Here is a 15178-nt window from a genome sequence, read left to right on the forward strand (position 1 = left end):
TATGAACCTTTTAATATACTGTTCAATTTTGGGGAGGCTCTAATTATTTATCTTTTACCACTTTGATAGTTTAATGAAATGTAATTTTGTCCATATGGGTACTCTACTGACAAAATATAAACCCTTTATGACTTAATAGACAGGTTTTAAGATTTTTTTATTGAATTGAAAAATTTTATTTAATTAATTTTGAATATTTTTTTCATGGTTACATGATTCATGTTCTTTCCCTCTCCTCCTCCCCACCCCTCCATAGTGTAAAATGGAGATTTGAAAATTATTATTATTTTAAATTGCAACGTTTAAATTCCTTGAGAGAGTAATTTTAGGTTAAGAAAGATTCTACCTCTCTGAATCCAGAAACTGAACTGTTTGGAGAAGAAACCATGAAGATACCTCCACAGACTACAAGCTGCAAGAGAAGATCAAGAATGAACTTTGGGTGTGGTTGATTGAACATTTATTTGTATGTATACTTTCATGCCAAAGGGCACTTCCCTCTAACTGACTTTTTGTCAATGAATCTAGCAATTATTGGTTTTGTTCTCTTTTCCTCTTATCCTCAGATTATTGTAATTTCAAAGTTGGTATGTTTACAAAATCCAGTGGAGAGACTAGTCTTCCTCAGGCCTCAGGGGGGTATTGTAAAATGGCGATTTGAACCCTAGACTTCAATCCCTAGAAGTCCTTGGTATTTACCAAAATTCTCTATAATCTCACCTGAGTCTCCACCTGGGCCAGACCTCAATTAGTATTTAAACTGGCAGTAATGCCTACCTTGGCCTCTTCTACTGCTCGGCCATTTGCAAGATGTAGTAAGTAAGCTTTGAATGAATTTGTCATTGATTCTTCCTTTTTTTCAGCAACATATAGAAATACTGATGAATTTGTATATTTTATATCTTACTACTTTACTAAGTCTATTAAACATATCAGTAAAGTATCATATTGTATGCAAATGAGGGAAATTCTGTCTTTTGGATGTTTTAATTTTTATTTCACCTTTTCTAATTACTATAGAGCATTTCTAATACTGTGTCAAATAATAGTGGAGAGGGATGACAGGCTGACTTTACTCTTGTGTATTTTGGCAAATTTTTAAGTTTTTTCCCTTTGGAATTAATGCTGTTAGTTTTATAAATGTGATAGGGAATACATTAAAGAAGAATTATTACATTCCTTAGATTTCTGGAAAATTTAACATAGATAAGAACAGTATTTGTTAAAGGCTTTTGTCACATCTATTGAAATGATTAAATGGCAGTCTTTTTTTTTTAAGAATGGGGAGAAAATGTGATTCCTTTATGCTAGATATTTAGCTTGATCTGTAGCCTCTCACAAGAAGAGTAAAAACATTACATTAATTGCCACATTTTTCCCTTCCAAGGAAGAGGAGCAAGGCCATTTCACCAAGTCTCCAACAACCAGGTCTTTTGCTTGGGGAAAGAAGAATAATATAATTTCTTCACCTACAAATAACTGACCACTCATCTGAACTGCTTAAGTCCCTGAGTTTTCTACCCTAAGGCCAAATGCTTATTCACCAAGAAAATCCACTGGAACTCAATTCCTCAACAGTTAACAAACCCTTTCCTTCCCCATTTTCAGTGATTCTGAATTTTTAGTTGTCATTATTCAAATTCTATTCCCAATCCTCTACTACCCAATTCCTTATTCCCATTCCCTGGAGCCCAACTGTCCTCTCTCTCATGCCCCACTTTATAGCTACCCACACCTTCCACTGTGTTCTCTTGAATGTTCCCTCATAAACAATAAATGATTTCATTAAAACATTTTCCCTGTCTCACTCCTTTCATCTTCTAACTTTCACTGAGTCTTAACTTCCTCTTGATGATGAAATTTCCCAGATCTCCCTTTATATTAATCTTGAATACTTTTACTCATTCTCCCAGCTTAATGCATAAGATAGGGGAAATGAAATACTATTTTTCCCTCGTTGCCTAGTCCTGGCTCTCCCTCTACCACCCATCACTTCATTACCTCTTTTCTTTTGAGTTTCTCCCAATACTGCCCAATCAGAATCCTGGCAGTATTCTGGTAGTACCAACCTCCAACTTGCTTCTCTTCTCCCTTGAATGAGCCAGTGTCTGGCTCATGGTATTTCTTTCTTCCTCAACTCCAATCTTAATTGATTTTAACATACATTCTGATACTCATCAAACACCTTAACCTCCTAGTTCCTGAAAAGAAGCATTTCCCAAGATCAGTTTCTCCACTCCACCCATTAAAATGGTCACACTCTAGATTTTGCTACCAACCTAAAAAGCAAGACTTTCATGTTACTGAATTCTGAAATTCCTTTTTCTGATCAAAATCTATTGTTATTCTATTTATCCTTCTGCTTTGGAGCCCCAAGTCCTGTTATTTGACCATTTGGTCAACCCTAATCTCTTGACCCTCCTTTTCTTTTTCCAGTCTTATACCATATACTGACTAAACACTTGCCCATCTTGATTCCTTGCTGAATTAGTGCAGCTCTTGTTATATTTAAAATAGTTGTATGCCATAAACTGTGGCAGTTAAAAGAGTTGGGGTCATAAACTGTAAGTGTTAAAATGGTTGAAGATATAAATTGTAGTGATAGATATAAGAGTGGGTGAGTAAATTTGTGACCGCAGGAAATATGTTTCACTACAGTGTCTTGGTTTTAAATCAAATATAAGGTGGTCGCCAGGGAAATATTCCCAATTATGAATATACCCAAGTCAACTGGGTTTTATAGAGAATTTAATTAATAATACAATGAGGAAGTAAAGAAAAGAGAGAAAGAGAGAAAAAGGAAATAAGTATGAAGGGCTTTAAGCCAACAAAAGACCTTAGTCTTAAGAGAGAGAGATCAGTCAGTCAGTCTTTTATCACTCACCACAAGGTCTGTCTAAGCAAGGATTCTAGTGACAGAGTCTCCTCAGAGAGAGTTCCAGCCAGAGTCCTCCTCAAAGAGCCTTCCAGCCAGAGACTGTTTCAAAGGGCCTCTCTCAAGAGCCTCCAGAGGGACAGATCCCCTCAGAGGAGCTCCAGCGAGACCTCCTTAGAGATTGTCCTTCAAGAGCTTCCCTTCTCCAGAGCCTCCCTCAAGATATCTCCAAAGGGATTCCTCAAGCCAAAAGGATTGATTTTTAAGAGATTCTGCTTTTTCTTATATAGGGGGTTTTCTCCTATGTCACCTTCCCTAAGTTCTTCCATCTACCAATCATAGTAGACGTTTTCCAAAGGACAACCCATTCTAAAAACACCAATCCCTTTAGTAAGTTTGAACCAGAAAAAACTTCTGAATAAGTTTTCACCTCTTTGCTTCTGGCAAGTTTACAAGTTGCCTGACCTTTAATAGGTACTTAGCACCCCTTTGTATTAATTAAAAAATAGGCATGGCTTAAAGAACTTTTTGCCTCATTATAAGTATGGGTTTAAGTATTTTCATTGTTTAGCAAGGAGTTTTCTGCCCTAAAGCAGTCTTAAGTACTGGTGGAGCAGAGGTCCTCCCATTTCTGATCCACTAGAGTTCTCACTGTCAAAATGGGGAATGTTCCCAGTAGGGAATTGTTCCAATTGAAATTTCCCCATGGGGAAATTTTTTAAGGTTAACAAGTCTGAGAAATTTCAAGATTTACACTCTACAGTTTCATCTCAAGCTCTTGAGTCCCTAACCAGTTCCTACCTACTTGCTCTGGAAGAGAGTTGGAAAAAAAATCAAAAGTTGTGCTAAAGAAGCCTGCTACAAATTTATGTTATATAATCTCAACTGGGCCTTCACTGTTGCAAGGCAATATTTTTATACTTCCCTAATTAACTCATTATCCCACTCACCACAGCAGCTTTTTCACTCCTTTGCATTCGTCTTCAAAATTTTATGTTGTCCCTCCTCCCACCTTCTCAGCTAAAAACCTTGCCTCATATTTTCTGGAAAAAACTGAGGCTGTTCACCAAGAGCTCTCACTTCTACACTGTTTGTTATTTCATATCACCCAGATACTTTCTGTCACATTTCCTTCTTTATCCATCTTCCATAATGAGGTGACCTTTCTCTTCATCAATGCAATCCCTTTTACACACACCAGTGATTCCATCCCATCCCATCTTTTCCAGAATATTGCCCCCTTTGTATTTTCATTCTTTCACATATTTCCAGTCTTTTACTATTTACTGGCTGCTTCTTTACTGCCTATATGTCTTTTTTCCTGTCTCCCTCATCCTCAAAAAATCCTGAGTGTAGAGCTTTGAGCCACCTGTTCCTAGCTATTGTACAGCATCCTTCATCCTCTTTTTTGTGTGTGTGTGGCTAAAATCATTGAGAAGATCATTTAAAAGGCTTGTCTCTTTCTTCAGACACTGTTCTTAATTTCCTAAAGACTGACTTCAGATCATCATTCAATTGAAATTATTCCTTCTGAAGTTACTGATGATCTCTTAATTGCTGAATCTTATGCCATTTTCTCAGTCCTTATCCTTCTTGACCTTGTTAGCTTTTGATAATATTGATCACACTCTTCCCCCTAAATTTCAGAGGGGTTTCTTTAGGTTTTTATAATGCTACTCTCTTTTGGTTCAGGTCTCTCTAGCTGAATTTGAGTGAGTCTCATAGGACTGTCCTTGGCCCTTTTTCTTCTTGCTTTATATTATTTCACTTGGTGATAATATACCAATGAGTTACCATGGATTTAATGATTCACAAATCTACTTATGTAGCTTTAACATCTCTGCTAACCTTCATTCTCACATGTCTAACTACTAATTGGACATCTCAAATTGCATTCCTATAGGCATCTTAACCTCAATATATCTAAATCTGAACTCTGCATTTCCCCCCAAACTTTCCCCTCTTCCCAACTTCCCTATTATCATTAATATTTTCTATAATGGTATTTGCATTCTCCTAGTCTTTTTTTTTTAATCTCCACTGTTCAAGCCCCATATCCAATTTATTGCTAAGGCCTGCCAATTTTACCTTTTAAATTATCTCTCACATATATTTCCTTCTCTTCTCTGACATTGTTACCACTTTGGTGTTGAGCTTTCTTACCTCACGTCTAAACTTTGCAATAGTTTGCTGGTTGGTCTCCTGTCTTAAGTCTCTGCTGACTCCATTTAGCTAGCAAAATGATCCACCTAAAGCTTAGGTCTATCCATTTTATCCTCTTATGCAATAAAATCCAGTGCTTCCATATTGCCTCAAGTATTGAATATAAAATACTCTCTTTTGGGTTCAAAGTCCTTTATATATTTATTTATTTTTAAGACCTATACCTTCTGTCTTGGATACTGTGTATTGGTTCCAAGGCAGAAGAGTGGGGTAAGGGTAGGCAATGGGGGTCAAGTGACTTGCCCAGGGTCACATAGCTAGGAAGTGTCTGAGGCCAGATTTGAACCTAGGACCTTCTGTCTGTAGGCCTGGCTCTCAATCCACTGAGCCACCCAGCTGCCCCCTTTAAGGCCCTTTATAACCTGCCCCCTTTAAGGCCCTTTATAACCTTCCCTCTCACCTACCTTTTGAGTTTTCTTATACCTTATAATACTTACTCTGAATTCCAGTGTCCTCGTTGCTGTGCTTTGCCCAAAACACCCATATTCCAATTCTAGGTGTTTTTGCTGGATGTTCTCTATTCCTGGCTTCAAGACCCAGATGAAATCCCACTTCTTATAGGAAGAATTCTTGATCTCTTTTAATTGTAGAGCCTTCTTTCTATTGATTATTTACAATTTATTCTGTATATAAATAATATAGTGGTTTGTATCATTTCTCCTCAACTAAATTGACCTTGAAAACAGGCTGTTTATTTGCTTGGTTCAGTGTTTGACACATAGTAAATACTTAATAAATGTTTTTTTTGTTGTTGTTGTTGACTGGTTTTTGTTATTTAAATGATTAACTCTATTAGTTGCTTTCCTAAGGTTGAAGCAACTTTGTATCACTAGTATGAATCAAAATTGGTATAGTCAACTACTTCCTGAATTTATTGCTATATTGTTCTTTTCTCTGTAACTTTTACTGTTGGCCTTAGTTTTGCCCTCAGGAGCTACACAAGTTTATATTTATATTCCATAGAATTGTCCTTATGCTATTAGTACTATTTAGAATAATAATTCACATTTATGTACTGGTTAGAATAATAATAATGCACATTTATAAAATGCTTTAAGTTTTAGGAAATACTTTCTTCAAAACAGCTCCATGGTTTTGGTTTCAAAAGATTGCTCTATTGCAAAAATGAATAATATGGAAATATGTATAAGTGATAACATTTGTATAACCCAGTGGAAGTGCTTATCAGCTCTGGGAGGGAAGAAAGAAGTAGAAGGAAAGAGAATGTATCATGCAAAAATCATTTAAAAATAAATAAATAAATAGAAAAAAATTATATTGGGAGAAAAAAAAAATCCAGTCCCATGAGGGTGGTGGTGTGGGAACTATTTCTTCATGATTTTTAAGGATGGGGAATTGGAGCTTGGGCAGGTTGAATGACTTGTTTAATATCATGTAGCTAGTAATCAGTTGGCCCGAATGTCTTCTGACTTCAAATCCACTGTTCTTTTTTAGACCCTTATCTTCTGTCTTGAAATCAATACTTTGTTTTAGTTCTGAGGCAGAAGAGTGGGAAGGGCTAGGCAATGGGAGTCACACAGCTAGCCCTGGCTCTTAATCTACTGTGCCAACTACCTGCCACCTCAAGTCTACTGATGTACGCAGAATACCATGGTATCTCAAGTAAGAAAAATAATCATGTTCTCCTTATATCTTCTCCAAAGCCTACACATTTCTGCTTCTTTCAACCATTCCAAGACAATGTTTATTCTTGTTTTATTGCTGCCTTTTTTTTTACTACCACTATCAGGTTCTAATACAACCCCCAGAAAATCGTCCCTTGTTTCAAAGGAAAACAGTTCAGGAAAACTGAACACCCCAGCAACCTTGTCTGATAGTGTACATAATATTGCAGCATTGGTTTTTGAGTTTGGATGCCCAAACTGCAATTTCAAGCTGCCTGTGACCCCCTCCCCTCCCCCTCTCCTCTCACCCTATAGAGCAGGAGGAAGTATTTGCTTTGGATTGTTGGACAGAGAGCAGAGGGGCAGGACATGCAAAAATGGCCTTGGGCACTGGGAAGAGGGGGAACAGAGCAGCTCCCCCCTTTTGCCCCTACCCATTGGCTGGTACATATGACAACAATTCAACAACACTGCAATATTTCCATACTCACTGTATCCCATTTTTCTATTATGGGAAGGAAACACATTTCTATATGATATGCTTTTGAGTATTTTCCCCTCTATGCTGATGATCGGAGTCCATATGCATTCCAACTTGCTAATGTCCCCTAATCCTATTAATGAAGGAAATGAAGCTGGATTCACTGGATTTGTTCTTAGTGAACCCAGGCTGGCCCTTAAGGGTTATTATTTCCCTTTCTAAGTGCTCACTGTTGTTCATTCTGGATTTAATGCTGGAAATTCTTAAAGCGTGTGAAGACATTCCCTCTCCCCAATCCAAGTTCCCTCAAATTTAAGTGAATGATTTTTAAAAAGTCCATTTGTCCTTGGGCTCTGGAGACTATCAAGGAGGAATGGGCAGATTTCTAAGGAGTGTCAAAAGTTGATACAAATTCAAACTTACAAAATATTCAATGGTTGAGGCTGCATTTTATGCCTTCTCTCTTGGAAAGTTTTCTTTCCCTCCCTATATTCTTCTTCCTTTTGGACTGCAACTGACTGGGATTATCACATTGTGATTTTCTTGGATTGCCTGAGCGCTCAGAACTATGGAAACTGGAAAGTGAGTGTGAATGCAATTTCCCATTTCTGGTATTATTGGTGTACTGAGTAAGATTTGATGTCCACCTCCCACTTTTTCTTTCTTTTTTTTTTTGGTGGCCAACATACAGACAAACTTCAAGCCGTCCATACATCATGCTGGTTATAGTTTTCTGCATGGCATAATCTCGAGTGAGTAAATGATTTATCAGGTCTTATGCCAGTTATCCACTTCAACTATCCTGGCCATGTGCATTGGTGTGTTTTTTAAAAAAATAACAGATATATCCAAAAATATGTTATATTTTACACATTTGCTTCCTTACCATTTTTTTTACTCCACTTACCAATGTTTCTTATGAGCAGGGCAAGTCACAAAATCATAGTCTCAGCACTGGAAAAAGACCTAAAATTTATCTTGTGTAAATTCTCTATTTTACAGATAAGAGAATTGAAAGCCAGGGAGGGAACGTTCAGGGTCTGACAGCACAAGCAGAACTGGCACCCAGGTCTATTCATTCTCAGTCCAGTTTAGTGCTGAATTCAAGATTAGCATTCTGCTTTTCCATCTGTGTGGGGTAAGATGCTTGTTCATTGAATCATAATGGGGATCAATCAATTAATTAGCAAGCATTGCTTACACTTCTACTTTGTATTAGACTCTGTGCCAGGCATTGCAGATGCAAAGGCAAGTGTAAAATAGTGCTTGTCCTCAAGGAACTTACATTCTAATGAGAGACAACATATATATGTATCTCTCTCTCACTCTCTCTCTCTCATGGTCCCCTCTCTGTCTCTTTTTCTATCTCTCCTCTTATACTTGAAAACACATTTATAATATAAAGATAATTATTTTTATTGGTTAGTTGTTTTTTAGTTGTGTCTGATTCTTTATGACCCTATTTAGGGGTTTTCTTGGCAAAGATGCTGACTGGAGTGGTTTGGCATTTCCTTTTCCAGCTTACTTTTGGGATGAGAAAACTGAAGCAAACAAGGTTAAGTGACTTGCCCAGGGTCATACATTTATTATGTATATGAGAACAAATTTGGCCTTTGAAATGATGATAACAACTATGACCCTGAAGTCATTTTATTTATTCATTCATTCATTCATTTATTTATCCATTTATTTATTTATTCATTCATCCATTTATTTATTTACTTATTCATTTATTCATTCATTTATTTATTTATTTGCTTGCTTACTTATTTATTTATTTAATTATTTTAAAATCCTAACCTACCACCTTAGAATCAACACTATATATTGGTTCTAAGGCAGAAAAACAGTAAGGGCTCAGCAATGGGGGTAAAGTGACTTGTCCAGGGTCACACAGCTAGGAAGTGTATGAGGCCAGACCTGAACCTAGGACCTCCCATCTTTAGGTTTGTCTATCAAACCACTGAGATACCCAGCTGCCTTCACTGAAGTTTTTTTTTAAACCAGGTTAAAAAAAAATAAAACCAGGTTAAACATGTTCAGTATAATTTCTATTTTCAGCTTATCTCATTTTTATTTTAATTACTTTAAAATCATTAATGCTAAATAGTTAATTCCCATATGTCTCTGTTAGCTAGAATGTCTTATTCTCTGATTAGTATGCCTAAGTAAGAGCTTTCTAGTTTTATTAAAAAAAAAAAACAACCTAACATTCACAGTCTTTATTTCCAATGTCTTAATAACTTTTATTGTCTCAACTTTCTTTTATAAGCAAAATATTTTCCTTTCAATTATTGTTTCCTTTTAAAAATAATTCCTTTTCAGCTATGGAGCAGATAATTTCCCCCTCCTATGTTCCTCATCCACTGGACAAAACAAGAGTTTAAAAATATGTAATTCTTATATTATGTAAGCATAGTCAAATACGTAACAAATCCCCATGTTGGCTATTTCCAAAAATGTTTCTCCTTCTGGATATTAGCCCATCTGTCATGAGGTAGGCATCCTTCTTTTTTTTTTTCAACCTCCTGGAGTCATGCTTGATCTTATAACAAGGAAATGGGAAATGAAACCTATTGTTTTTTATGGACCTAGGTTTAAATTTTTAAAAATTTATTTGTTTATAAGATTTTCCTATGGTTACATGATTCATGATTTTTCTCACCTCTCTTCCCGCCTCCCTTCCAGAGTTGATAAGCAATTCCAATGGGTTATACATGCATCATTGTTCAAAAGCTATTTCCATGTTATTGATATTTGCAATAGAGTTATCTTTTAACAACAAAATTCTAATCATATCCCCATTAAACTAAGAGATCGTTCATTTGTTTTTCTTTTGCATTTCTGTTCCTATAGTTCTTTCTCTGAATGTAGATAGCATTTTTTTTTGTATAAGTTCCTCTGGATTGTCCTGGATCATTGCATTGTTCCTCTTAGAAAAATCTGTTACAATCGATTGTGCCACAATGTATCAGTCTCCGTGTACAATATTCTCCTGGTTCTGCTCCTTTCACTCTGTATCAATTCCTGGAGGTCTTTACAGTTCACATAGAAATCCTCCAGTTCCTCATTCCTTTCAGCACAATAGTATTCCATCACCATCAGATAACACAATTTTTTTCAGCCATTCCCCAATAGATGCACACCCACTCATTTCCCAAGTTTTTGCCACCACAAAGAGTGTGGCTATAAATATTTTTTTGTTCAAGTAGTTTTCCTTATTATCCTTTTTGGCACAACCACAGCAGTGGTATGGCTGGACAAAGGGTAGGCAATCTTTTAAAATGCTTTTGGGCAGAATTCCAAATTGCCCTTCAGAATGGTTGGATGAATTCACCACTCCACCAGCAGTGTATTAGTGTCCCAATTTTGCCACATAACCCCTAACATTTATAACTATATTTTGCTGTCATATTGGCCAGTGTGCTAGGTTGTAAGGTGGTACCTCAATCTTGTTGCTTTAATGTGCATTTTTTTAATCAGGAGGGATTTAGAAAACCTTTTCTTGTGATTACTGATAGTTTTGATTTCTTCATCTGAGAACTGACTAGTCTTATCCCTTCACCATTTGTTGATTGGGGAATGACTTGATTTTTTTGTAGATTTGACTTAGTTCCTTATATATTTGGGAAATTAAACCTTTGTCAGAGTTTTGTTATAAATATTCCAACCCCCCCCCCCCCCAGTTAGTTGCCTTCCTTCTAATTTTGGCTACATTGGTTTTGTTTGTACAAAACCTTTTTAATTTGATGTAATCAAAATTATTCATTTTATATTTTGTAATGTTCTCTGTCTCTTGCTTGGTCTTAGATGCCTTCCTTCTCCACATATGTGATAGATATACTATTCTTTGTTCACCTAACTTATTCATTATTTAATTCCCTATATTTGTCATTTACCCATTTTGAATTTATCTTGGTATAGGGTGGTTTTAAAATTTTTATTAAAATTGTTTTCCAGATTACATGTTGATACAATTTTAAATATGTTTTCTGACAGTTTGCAAACCATGTTATTTGCCTCTTTCTCCTATGTTCCTATATGATATTGATAGTACATATTTTATCATATAATATATGTTTATCATGTTATGAAACAAGACATGTATTGTTTACAACAGAAAAAATTGATGGAGGAAATAAAGTGAAGAATAGCACGCTTAAATTAGCATTCAGTTCTATGATGACGGATAGCCATTTTTGTCATGAGTCAAGGAGTTGTCCTAGATTCTTTTTATATTATTGCTCATACTAAGTATGATGTTCTTGTTCTACTCACTTTACTTTGCACCAGCTCACATGAGTTTTTCTAGTTTTTTTTTCTTTTTGGTAATTATCTTGTTTGTTGTGACTTATAGTACAATAATGTTCCATATCACAACTTGTTTAGGCATTCCCAATTGATGTACATCCTTTAGGTTTCCAGTTTTTGCCATCACACACAAACACACACACACAACCTGCTATAAATATTTTTGCCCAATTAGTTCCTTTACTCCTATTTTTTATTTTGTTGGGATATAGACCTAGTAGTATTATTGCTAGGTCAAAGGATATGCACAGTTTTATGTCCCTTTGGGGTCAGATTGCTCTTCAGAATGGCCATATCATTTCAGAGCTCTGCCTACAGTGTATTAGTATCCCAATTCTTCCATATCCTCTCAAACATTTATCATATCATTTCATATTTTCCTTTTCTGGTTATGTTATTAGTCTAATAGATCTGATAGGTGAGTTAAGTTTCTCTAATACTTATTTGGAGCATTTTTTCACATGACTAAATTAATTTCTTTATCTGAGGATTGCCTGTTTATATCCTTTGACCATGGTCAGTTGGGGAATGCTTTGTATTCTTATAAATTTGGCTCAATTCTTTGTATATTTGAGAAATGAGACTTTTGCCAGAGACATTTTGCTATGAAGATTTTTTCCCTAGTTTGCTGTTTGTCTCCTAATCTTGGTTGCACTGATTTTGTTGAAATGTATTGCTTTCTTAAGTGACCATATATTTTTGTTTTTTATGTATACATTAAATAGAATTATTTACAAATATATATATGTTTTATAAATATATATTATAAATGTATAAATAGAATACATATGAATTATAATAAATACATATGATTTGCAATAAATATGTTTATCCAAGAGAAATTCTCATATTAGCTATATCCCAAAATCTGTCTCATTCTTCCCCCTTTCTTCATATGATCACACCAAGCTGACAGTGGCAAAATTAAGAAATGTGGCCGATGGACCTTCAAATGATTTTCCCAGAAAAATTATACATGCTCTATGAGACAGAGATGTATTTTGAGAAGGATCACAGAATGTTAAAGCTGAAAGCAGCCTTAGAATACTGTCCAACCTAGTATATCAGATGGAGAGGTGACTTCAAAATCAGAAAAACCTAGGTTCAAATATTGTCTCTAAAACCTACTAGATGTGTTATCCTGGGCAAGTCAGTTAACCTCAGTGTTTTTTAAAATGAAAGTTCATTGATAGAGGGAATTTCTTCACTGGGAATTTCCTATATCACAGAACTATGAATTTAGTATAAAATCATCATCATCATTATCACCACCACCACCATCATCATAATGATACCTGCTTTATTGATCTAAATACAAATTGATTGATACTGGCTAAAAGTCAGAAAGGAGGATCAGTGGAATAGACTTGGGGTAAATATCCTCAGCAAGACAGTTTATGATAAGCCCAAAGATCCCAGCTTTTGGGACAAAAATCCACTATTTGATAAAAACTGCTGGGAAAATTGGAAGACAGTATGGGAGAGATTAGGTTTGGATCAACATCTCACACCTACACCAAGATAAACTCAGAATGGGTGAATGACCTGAATATAAAGAAGGAAACTATAAGCAAATTAGGTGAACACAGAATAGTATACTTATCAGATCTATGGGAAAAGAAAGACTTTAAAACCAAGCAAGAGCTAGAAAAAAATCATAAAATGTAAAATCAATAATTTTGATTACAGCAAATTAAAAAGGTTTTATACAAACAAAACTAATGCATCCAAAATTAGAAGGGAAGCAACAAATTGGGAAACAATCTTCATTATAAAAACCTCTGACAAAGGTCTAATTACTCAAATTTGTAAAGAGCTAAACCAATTGTACAAAAATTAAGCCATTCTCCAGTTGATAATGGGCAAGGGACATGAATAGGCAATTTTCAGTTAAAGAAATAAAATCTATTAATAAGCACATGAAAAAGTGTTCTAAATCTCTTATAATCAGAGAAATGGAAATCAAAACAACCCTGAGGTACCACTTCACACCTAGCAGACTGGCTAACATGACAGCAAAGGAAAGTAATGAATGCTGGAGTGGATGTGGCAAAGTTGGGACATTAATGCATTGCTGGCAGAGTTGTGAATTGATCCAACCATTCTGGAGGGTAATTTGGAACTATGCCCAAAGGGCACTAAAAGACTGTCTGCCTTTTGATCCAGCCATAGCACTTCTGGGTTTGTACCCCAAATAGATAATAAGGAAAAAGACATTACAAAAATATTCATAGCTGTGCTTTTTGTGGTGGCAAAAAATTGGAAAATGAGGGGATACCCTTCAATTGGGTAATGGCAGAACAAATTGTGGCATATGTTGGTGATGGAATATTATTTCACTCAAAGGAATAATAAAGTGGAGGAACAACCTCCAGGAATTGATGCAGCATGAAAGGAGCAGAACCAGGAAAACATTGTACATAGAGACTGATACACTGTGGTACAATCGAATGTAATAGACTTCTCCATTAGTAGCAATGCAGTGATCCTGAACAACTTGGAGGAATCTATGAGAAAAACCACTATCCACATTCAGAGGAAACACTATGGGAGTAGAAACATGGAAGAAAAACAACTGCTTGAATACATGGATCAAAGGGATATGGTTGGGGATGTAGACTAAATGAGCATCCTAGTGCAAACATCAACAACATGGAAATAGGTTCTGATCAAGGACACATGTAATACCCAATGAAATTGCTCATTGGCTATGGGAAGAGTAGGGGGAGGGGAGGGAGGAAAATAATGTGATTATTGTAACCAAGGAATAATGTTCTAAATTAATTAAATAAACTAATTCAAATTAAAAAAAAACCCGAATTGAATCCTACTTATGTCACACACCCTCAATATCAACAGTCTTTATTTAATCTATGTGAAAGTATATAATTCCTTTATCAAAAAGGCTTTTGCCTTTTCTGATTGCCCTGTTTCTTGCCTCCCTCATGAGACACTTGTAACAGACAGGAAGTTGAATTAGAAGTTTCTTCTCTCTGATCTCTTTTTTTATCCCTCTTATTAAATATAGGCTGGTCCATTTTTGAGCCAGACATACTTAGTTGTGTTGTCTTTCCCTTTTGCTCTAGTTTGGACAACTCTATAGCCCATGCTCAGTCATCATTTCTTAATTATCCAACTTGTCTATTTTTCATAGTAAAATAATTTCATGGAATTTTTTTTACTGTATACCTACTTTTTATTTCTTTTCCAAAAAATTCATTTTATGGGAAAGAACATATTGGGGGAAACTCAGGTATGGATGAATATGGTATTTATGGAACAAGATACAATATATTTACTCTAGCTCTTTCCATCAAATTTATTTCATTTGAATGGGCCTTTTGTTCAAAACCACCATGATCATGTAGTTGAATCTCACAGTTGAAAAAAAAATCACGTCTCAACCCAAAGTATCAAGTTTTATCAATTCCAGAATGGCTATAAGGCATTATCTCTTATGATTCTCATACATGGATGGAATCTTTTGTAATGGACTATAGGGTAATGAATGCCTTTTATTAGAAATAAGATTAAGGGACAGATCTTCTTGCTGAAAATGCTTTCCATCTGGCTCCAAGTTCCACTAGAACTGAAATTTTATGGATTGTGTAGTAAATGCTGCTGTAATTCTCTAAAGAAATACATGGTGAAATCCCTTTATGA

The sequence above is a fragment of the Monodelphis domestica genome, chromosome 2 (genome assembly GCF_027887165.1).
Source record: "Monodelphis domestica isolate mMonDom1 chromosome 2, mMonDom1.pri, whole genome shotgun sequence".
Taxonomy (NCBI): Eukaryota; Metazoa; Chordata; class Mammalia; order Didelphimorphia; family Didelphidae; genus Monodelphis; species Monodelphis domestica.